Source organism: Perissodus microlepis, chromosome 8 (assembly GCF_051167445.1).
Source record: "Perissodus microlepis isolate ML-2025 ecotype Zambia chromosome 8, ASM5116744v1, whole genome shotgun sequence".
Taxonomy (NCBI): domain Eukaryota; kingdom Metazoa; phylum Chordata; class Actinopteri; order Cichliformes; family Cichlidae; genus Perissodus; species Perissodus microlepis.
Window position 1 is genome coordinate 23,329,479 of NC_140468.1, and position 7,437 is coordinate 23,336,915.

Here is a 7,437-nt window from a genome sequence, read left to right on the forward strand (position 1 = left end):
GAGCTACCGCTTTCTACCCACAATCTGCACCTGCTGGTAATTTGGGCTGCCAGTATTTAAGACTGTCAACGAGTTTTTGCCAGCTCTTCTGCTAACCTGCGTTAGTGTGAAGCCACCAAGTCTTTAGCGTTTATTCATGGTTTCTGCTTATGCTTACCTAGTATTTTCTCCCTGTGGTTCCCAGGAATCCTCTGGCACGGCAATACTCACCCACTTCAGGACGCTGGTCTTCAGGATCTACTCTATCATTTGCTGCAAGGCCAGGCACATCCTTCAGCAGCCCCTCCCTCAGCTATCAGCTATGTTTTTTTATTTAATAAATTATTCTTTTATCTTTTATGGCAATGCCTATGATGTAGAAGTTATCCTTACCTTACCTATCTTTACAATTTTACAGCTTTTCTTTGTCCCCCCCATTCTGTTGTGATCTGGGGATGTGTTTCAGTAAATGCCTATTGGGATTGTGTCAGATGGAATTATAAACACAGAAAAGTACAATTAGGTCTTAATCCACCATGCAATACCATCTGCAATCATATGATTGGCAGTGGCTTAATTTGTCAACATGACAATGGTGCCAAATACATTTCCAGTGCTATAATCTATCCAGGCAAAGCATACCTGGACAGCAAAACACACTGTCAACCTCAATATTATTTAAGCAGCAGATAGCAGCTCTCTTGACAGAACAAAAGACAGCCAGTATCCTAAGAAAGAGCTTTGAATGTCCTTCACGAAGCCTGAGGAAGTATTCCTGAAGACTACTTAAAAGGATCTACAAGAAAGCTTGCTCAGGAGAGTTCAGGCTGCAACTGTTTTTTTTCTTCATATATTATATTTTTATGTATGTTTGCACATGTTTCACAAAGTCAATTTTCCTTTTTCGCATTTTCCTACATATATTAAAAAGTAAATATATAATGAGTGCTTTAAGACTTTTGCACAGTATATTGTTTATTGTGCATCGATTCTGTTAAAATAACAGTAGGGAGTAGAGATTTAAATTTCAAAGGCCAAGTAAAAAGCCAGCATCGCCTTGTCCAGTTTAAACTGCAGTATGGTGTGGAATAGAAATATGAATGGATACTGCTTTTCAATTATTAAAGCATATTCTGAAATAATAAAAAAGCAGATTTTGGTTGTACAATATACAATGCAGATTTGTTTCATTGATGGAGTTTTTTACCATATGGCATTCTGAAAGCTAGTCATGTGGATGCATACACATTTAACTTTGTGATCCTCCTATGGGGAGGCCAGGTTCCATTTACAAAGTAATTTGTATGTATATTTTAAATTTTGGAAGCAAGGCTTGATGATTGTGCTGTCGAGCGCTTGATTCATCTCATACATTACTGACTTACTGACTTGTGCATTTTTAATATTAGTTTGTTTCCCTCATCTGGTCATTTCCCCAAAGCCGGGTTCAAGGCAGTGAACTTCTGCACTGAATACAAGCGAACAAATAATTCAGTGCGCTCAGAGGCAAAAGGAGACTCAGCGTACATCAGAGCGGCAGCAGTGGAAAATAGAAGATGACGCAAACAACACAGCGCGCATCTATAGCTCAGTGTGTATGTGTGTGTGTCCTGAGAGCTGCAAGGATAAAGAAGGAACACTCGATGCTCGCACAGATTGACTCACAACGTCTCTCTCCAGTGTGATGTGTGTGTGTTTGTGTGAGGGAGGAAAAGCTGCCACCACTTATCCTGACTCACTCAGCCCTGAAGTGAGGAAAAAAGTGCTAAAATTAGAGTGAGAGAGGAAAAAAAAACAAAGGCTTGATTACAAAAATAGCTTATTCTTTTCCTTTTGAGGAAGATGATTCAACTTTGGTGTGAAAATATGAAAGGATGCGGAAGAAGCTGGTAATGAGGGGGTTGATTTTCACAGGGGTGTCCTGTGGATTTTGAATCCCAGGACAGGAGGTGTGAGACCGAAATAGCAGCTTTTGCTAATTGCTGGTTAGCAGTGTTTGTGTTGGTTTAGTTTGTAAGTTGTCTACTGCTGTTGTGGTTTGACAGCGTCTGTGGGACCATTTCACCAGGTCAATATTACACTACACTGCTACGAGTTCACATTGTATTTTCATGTTTATGTCATATGATGGCTTTTTCAGTCTATGATGTACCTTTATTTGTTTTTATATTACGCAGTAGTTTCTTATTATAATGAGGAAATGTTAGTTTAAATAAATACTTTGACATATATGTAAATGTATTTATTATCATTAAAATGATGAAATCTCATAATAAAAATAGAAATAAAGGGTATATAACACCCCTTCCATTCCATTATCTGTCTGCATTTTCCATATTAGTGTACTGTGATGTCGTGTGTGTGTGAGAGAGTGATGAGCATCCTCAGTGCTGGCACGATCTTTAGTGCCAGGAAACTTCACACATTGACGTCTTTGCTTAACAGATTGAGGCTGCTACGCTGAGGAGAGCTCACAGTATGATGCTGGCAGACGATGCCAAGTTGTCACTCACAAATGCACGTGTATGTGTGTGTGTGTGTTTGTGTGTATGAGCGTCTCATCGGAGCCATTATGTTAATCCTTACATAGCCATCCTAGGTGCTTTGTTGTTTTTAGATACAGACTGACGCTGTGTGTCGTCATCAGGCTGTGGGAAATGGGTGAAGCCACAACAAAAGTGTGTGGATGTGGATGAATTACATACGTACCAGAAAGGGAGCCTTTACTTACTAACTAGCTGGCATTAGTTTTATAAAGACATTTGTAGCATTTGTTGATGTGCCGGAGTTAATTTCAAGCATAAACTAACAGACATTTGAAAAGTACATATCTGACTTGACTTCACTACATTCACAATTTCTCTGGAGACTCCGCACTGACCTTTCTGTCTGCTGGACATGGCCTTATCTCTCTTGAGGTTTAAATATTGCCTGGAAATATCTTTAAGTATCGTTATTCAACATTTCCAGTTATTTATCAGCTTTGTACTGATTGGCATGGAAACAAATTATCTGTTTTCTTCAGCTTATCCAAATCAGGGTTTGGGGAGGGCTGGAGCCCATCCCAGCTCCCATAGGGTGAGAGGGTACACCCTGGACAGGTCACCAGCTAGGCTGACACAGAGAAGCAGATAGCCATTCACATCTGTGGACAATTTAGAATCGCCAACTAACCGAAGTCCACTAACTGCATGTCTTTGATCTGTGAGAGCAAGCTGGAGTACCCATGGAGGACATGCAGACTCCACACAGAAAGGCCCCAGCCAGATGGTGGATTCAAACCCCAGGACCTTCTGGCTGTGAGGCAGCAGTGCTTCCCACTGTTCCACCATGCGGTCCAAGAAACAAACAAACAGAAACAAATCCATTGTGTTTTATTGTGTTTGTCTTACAGTTGCAGGAAAAAGTTTGACAGATTTTCTAGTATATTTTTTAAAGCTTTCTCAGGCAATTCTTTTCCAGCTTTTGTGGCAGTTTTTCCAATATTTTTCATTGGCTGATTTTTCACTCATTTTCAGTCCATTCCTGGTCCCTGACAATTTTCAGTTTGTTTGTTAAGCCACATAATTCACTGATCTATGAATCAGTGATTTATAATCAATCATAGGCACCTAACTCAAAGGATGAACCAATGTCTACACATAATGGACAGCGTGGCGAGGACATGGTGGAGAGAGTATATTTTTTGGGCAGAACTGGGGACACCATTGGTGTCCTCCTGGATGAGCTGGTGGAAGTGGATATCAGGTCTATGTTTTATTTATTATCAAAATAAGAACATGATTCACTGCACAAACACAGGTAAGGTTCAACGTGGACTTTGCAAACTAGGACAAATTGGGTTTCTGGTATGGATCAGGCAGTGACCGAACTGGTAGCATGACTGTAGATGCTTAATGCAGCTATTACATGCACTACTTTGAAAGTTACTTTAATCAGCTTTCTGATTTTAGCATTTGTCTTGTAAGCTTTAAACATTTGTGTTTAATAGTTTTTCTTTCTCCTACAATCCCTTGTCTATGTGTCCCCTGACCTGGATTGTTAGCTGGATAAAAAGGCATTTAAAGCTGTATTGAATTAAATTGCCATTTAGATGAACACTTGGGACATCAAATTCATGTTAGCACTGCCAAGCCTCCCACTCAACTGCTGTCTTTAGATAAGAAACACAACATGCAGAGGAAATAGCAGTAATACATGGACATCATACTGTTAAGCATCAGGGCTTCATCATATTATTCCTTTATGTTATTTCTTGGGTTAAATGTTTGTGGAGAATTTATACCAAACCCTTCTTTGCATGATTTCTTCCATTTATTAAGGTTTACGGGAATTTGTTTATGCATAGGTCTCTTATTACCTCATTGCAGCATTTCAGTCAGGTTGAGATCAGGACTTTAAATGAGCCAGTGCACCATCTATAAGGGAATCAGAGAATTGTCTTATAGTGATCATTTTCCTCTTGCATGATTCAATATAGGTCAGGCTTAAGAGTTTAGACAGATATATCCTCAAACTTAACTGTAGCACACTTCTATTGATGACTCAGTGATTGCAAGGCGCCCAGGTTCTGTGGCTGAAGCAGTGCATCAACTGAGAATATCAGTGAACTTGACCTCAAGACCTCAAGTTTTCTGAAGTTTAAAGCAATAATCTAAGAAGGAGCACACCTTGGATTTTCAGATTTAGTCTGCTCTGATTAAATATGTTTCTTGCACTCGTGTCTCTAAGAAATAAACTACATTCTACCTAGCTCTTACACGTTCTTGCAAATCCTCCCAAGTAGCCCCCCCCCCCCCCCCCCCCCCAAAAAAAATTCCCAAATAATTCCAAGTAACTGTAACTCCATTAAATTGGCTCCATTTACAAGACAGAGGACACAACAAAGAGTTAAGAGACACAGGAAATGCGTAATGAATATCTGTTTAGTTTTTTTTGCTTGGTTATAATGTCGTGTAGGCCGTTGTGAATGTTGTGAAGACACAATTATCTTACCTCATCTTATCTGTCTGCTGGGTGAACCTTAGGACAGCATAAAAAGACACAAATTTAGGATCTAGGAAAGCAAGAGCAAACAACAATCACATACTTTGATTTATATACTTATGAGAATTGCGTTAGCCTTTGACAAACTAAAGCCAAACATCTTGTGAAAGATCTTTATCCAACCAGTAACATCAAATCAAATGTTCTTTGACTGAAATTTAATTAAGTTCAAAGAGCAATAATCAGATGCATGAGGTTTTCCATTTCATTGACTTTATGTTTAAACAACATTTGGATGACATTCAAAAGCAAGCCTCACAAACAAGGCCTTTATTGTTTGGTGCTTAATCTCCAGATGCATTATAAAACCAGTGTTTGTTTCCTTTTGAGTAAGGTATGAAAACCGCCTTGATGCCAGTGTGATGTGTGTGTGACTGCATTGCTTCGTACTGTGCTGATGTAAGGCCTGTCTTCTCAAACAACGCAGTGGCAGTAGGTGCTCTAGTCAAATGGATGGCTGAATCTAGGTTACCACTGCGTCTGGCATCTCAATCACTCGCCTCCGTGCTCGACTAACAAGGGAAATTTCCTCAAGTGTTAATGCTACTTCAAACACTAGCCTGATTTTTCATCTCTTGTAAACAATGTGTTTGGCTTACTCTGTGGCAGATGTATGACTAGTTTCATACTTTTATTCTTTTTAACTCCTAAACACACAAACAGAAAAAATAACTACTGTTAGTCATCTAGGAATGAACACTAATAGCTGAAAGTCAGTTAACAGCTGTTATATAAAATCATGCATGAGCTGCAGGACCACTGCTAAATAAATTCAGCACTGTTAAAGGAAGCACTAGGCACCTTTAAGTCCAAGTCCATGTTGGATATCTATATTAACCAAGTTACCCAAGCTCCAGTCAAACAAAATCACCAATAAACAACGACTCATGTTTAGATTCTGTTTAGGACATTTGCACTGAAAGTCTGGATCTAAGTTCGATACCTGTTTGACAACTAATATAAGTGGACTTTTCTAGTTTGACCATCCACACACACACACACACACACACGCACACACACATTCATGCAGCCCATATTTTATGCATAGAGCACCTCTATCTATCACATCAGTGAAAATTTGGGTTTCAGTGTTTTGTCCAACAACACTTTGACATGTGAACTTCGAGGGCTCGAGATCGAATCATCATCGAAGTCCTATTGAGAATCCCTGAGTCAAGGATGCTACCTTGAAATATAACACTGACCTATTGCATATCAGTGACATTTCCATAGCAATGGCATTGTCAGATGGAAATAGCCTGGATGTATTATTTGAAATAGACAGATTTCCTAAAATCACCTACAGATTTTTTTCTCCCTATAGTCTCAGTTTCAGTGCTGTACCCACCTATGAGATTCAGCACACACTTAAAATAGCAAAATCCTTATAACACTTCCTGCTATCTGATCATTAAAATATGCAACTGCCACTGAAGCTTTTTGTTTTTATATAGTTTAAACACCTAACAATAGTGTATGTACAGTTAACTTTTTCCCAGCTTTATGCTAAGCTAAGCTAAGCTAATTGCTTGTTGACACTAACTGCAGACATGACACATGAAAATCTATTCTCATTTAATACTATGGAAATAAACAAACAAATTAAATCTAGAACTACCTTAAAGATATCAACCTGAATATTTTATACCCATTCTGAGGCTTTTGGTGCATAAAATCACATCGGCAATCATGAAAAATAACTCATAATGCTACACAGTCACTGTCCATGTTTACTTCCTGCCACCTGCCTCTGTTGTGAACTAACACTTGGTTTTACAAGAAAAGGGAAATGCATAGACATTATTTCTTATTGCATATTGACTGCTACAGTTAACTGATCCTGTGAGAAATCATGAGGATTTCTCCTACACTATAGTAAGCTGTCTAAATCCCAATTCCCTGAGGCACATTTCATTGCTCTGACCGGTTTAATGTCACATTTATGGCTGTAACCAGCTTAGTAATTTTATATATACAAGTTGCTTCTGCAAAAGAGGAAGGTGCAACAAAATACAGTCCTTTACAGTTTTCAAAATTTCTGTTTTTGATTGTATTTCAACTCTCGTGTTTTTTTTAAAGGTCACTGGGGCACAAGCACATCTTTATTATCAAACATTAAGAGGAAAAAATTCTGGACCTCACTGATTTCTAAACCCCGGTCATGTCCCTGGCCAGCCTACTTTGTAATCAAAGACAGGACAAATACATGCTGGTGAAAAGACGTTGAGATTAATAATAACAAATAACTAAATGCAAAGAGGTGTATAAGCACTTAGTGAGTGAAAAGGGTGACTGAAGAAGCACTCAGTGCATCATGGGAATCCCCCAGCAGTCTAAACTTTTTGTTGCATGACTAAGGGAAGAAAAGGATTGTTTTAAGCCTAATCTTAAAAGTAGAGATAGTGTCTGTCT